The sequence below is a fragment of the Drosophila gunungcola genome, unplaced genomic scaffold (genome assembly GCF_025200985.1).
Source record: "Drosophila gunungcola strain Sukarami unplaced genomic scaffold, Dgunungcola_SK_2 000069F, whole genome shotgun sequence".
NCBI lineage: Eukaryota > Metazoa > Arthropoda > Insecta > Diptera > Drosophilidae > Drosophila > Drosophila gunungcola.
This window is the reverse complement of record NW_026453232.1, coordinates 1-2,910: the sequence shown is the minus strand read 5'-3', so window position 1 is coordinate 2,910 and position 2,910 is coordinate 1.

Below are 2,910 nucleotides of genomic sequence, written 5' to 3'. Positions count from 1 at the left end.
CTGAGTGGCCTTCTCAATTCTGACTGTCGCTGAAGTTGGGGACTTAATATGTACAAGAAAAAATTAAACTAAATATACCTGGAGAGGAATTTTAGGTTTCGACACAAACTATTTTTGATCTTTGTTCAGAAAAATTGAAAATTATGCCTGGCATGTAATCCGATTCCGATTTAAAATCGTAACCTTTAATACGTAAAACAAACCAAAAATCTTCAGATGTTAAAATTTCCTAGATCTAAGGAAGCGAAGAATCCTTCGTTGGGCGCTAATTCTGTTACGCCGATGTATTAGAGCCCAGTCCAAAGGTCTTGGGCCGAGGGAGTTGCGTCCTGGGTAGGCACGCTGGGTGCCGGCTCAGTTCGCCGGACGGGGTGGGTATTTTGGAAACCACTCCCTCCCCTGCATAGCGAGAATAAATTTATCGTGCCTTAGGAAAAAGATAGAGCTCGTTAAGTTCGTTTTGACATTTATCGTCGCTGCCCACAAGCGTCTGAATTAGCTATCTCGAGCGCTTGACCGAATTTCGATCGGCAGCGTGTGGCTGTTGTACCCTGCCCCTTTATACGTCACGTATGCCGATGGATCGCTGCCGGCCACTGCAATGCGAATTCCTACTGTCAATGTCGTCAGTCGAAAGTTACGTCATTGTTCTTTAACCGAGTTTTTCCCATTTGCGCCAATTCCCCCTTTTTTTTGACGTTTACCAAGACATTATTGAGTTCTGCTTCATATTAAAAATTTAGGTGCCAAATTAAATAAATAAAATAAAATAAAAATAATAATTAAATTGAGAAATATTCTAAGCAGAGTATAAAATATTTGTATTAACGTGCAATAAAACTGTTATGAATGAATAAAAATTTAAGAATAATATTTAAAGTTAATTTATAAAATAATAATATGGATACTACATGACTTCATGACTTTAAGTTTAATGTATGAGGTTTATTATATAAATGGTTAAATTGCACATATAACTATTTATAATATATATATTTTTTTATATATTTTATATAAGTACGCTTGACAGTAAGTCGAACGCTACTCACTTACCCCTTTTATTTCCATCGAAATCATTGTGGTATTCTGGGTTGGAGCATTAATTATACACAATGCACGAGTATATAAGTTAACACAGGCAGTTCCCACGAGACGAAACTGCTGAGTTGCAGACTATATCCGATGGCCTGCACGCGCAGCGAAGAAACCGCTGACCGCGCGCTCCGGGTGCAAGTACCCGGAGTCAGAACAGAGCACTCGCGGAGCGAGTGATCGCCACGGGCAAGGACAAAACGCTGACCTGGCACTGTGGCGACAGCGCTGCAGTCAGGCAAAGGTCTCAAGCTGCAGTTGGATAGGTTCTTTAGTTTAGTCAAAAATTGTACTCCAGAGAACTAACTCTGTATAAAATACCTATGCCCTTACGGGCGTATGGAAATAAATAAAATATAAATAAATACCCAACGGTTTTTTAATTGTCGCCCAACTCAACGATACTCACGCGATCCAAGTGCAAGAAATTGCAAGTGAAAGTAAAAAGTAAAATTAAAATCAACGACACATGCGATCCAGTGCAATAAATGCAAGTGAAAATATAAAGGCGGTCAAGAACTGGCATAGAAAAATAAATACGAAAATCGAACCATAATATTCCCAAAACTTTTAACAAAGTGAAGGAAAACTGAAAAAAATTCCTCTTAACAAGTGGAGAGAACCAAAAGCCTGCAACCCAAATCTAAAAGTGGAAGAAATCACCCAAAATCTAAACAAGTGGAAGAAATCTAAATCTGCAACTCAAAATCTAAGTGGAAGAAACTCAAAATCTGCAATCCAAAATCTAAGAAATTCCTCTTAACAAGTGGAAAAACCGTCTGCAACGGGAAGTGCAATAAATTATTCCCTAAGAAGACAACAGCAGCGGCAGCGATAACGGCAGCAGCAGTGACAACAGCAGCGACAGCGGCGGCAGCGACGACAGCGGCGGCAGCGACGACAGCAGCGGCAGTGACAATGACTGCGGCAGTACCAGTGGCGGCGAAAGCCGTCGGCAAAACATAGAACTCGAAGACGAAATAAATATAAGAACATGTGAGTAGGCTTTTTGTCCTAAGTGTTCGCTAATGCAAATATTTCAAAAATAAATCTCATTGACACTTAAAAACGAATAAATTTAAATTTTCATATAATAAAATAAACCAGTTATATTTTTTGGAGAATTTTTAGTAATAAAAATTTATATTTTTGATGCCTGATTTCCGTCAAAAAAAAAAAAATACAAAACATTTTTTAATAATAACGTTATTTTTATATTTAAATTTTGTTGCAAAAAATAATAGGTGCAAAAATATTTTTTTAACAACCCTTGATTGAATTTTGTGGCACCCACGATATTTTTGTTTCTGACTCATGTATAGAAATAGCGACACATCTCATCGGACGAAGAAGTTCTAGAAGAATACAAAAAACTTTTGAAGACAAGAGTAGAAAGGCAGAAGTCAGAACAGAATCAATCTGAAAGAGATTGTCACCCATCGACCAGCAGGGTACCACACACATCGAGACAGTGTTCTTGACTTTAAAAACGCACGACCCAGAACACAGAAGAAATGCAGGCTGAACAAATTGCGAGCATGGAAGCTGCCATAGCCTGCGCGCTCCAAAGGCAACAAGAGTTATTCGATGAAAAATTATGGGGAGTTATGCTCATTAAAGATAAAACTCCGAAAATTCAGACTTTTCTGAAATAGAAATAGAGCCGGGAAAAGAATGTAACGAACCCCCTGGACATGGTAAAATCTGTCCCGAGTTCGACGGAAAGCAGGAAATATGTTTCCTGGAGGCAGGCTGCTACTGCAGCATATAGGGTATTTGAGCCATACAAAGGCAGCAGCCGACATTACCAGGCTGTAG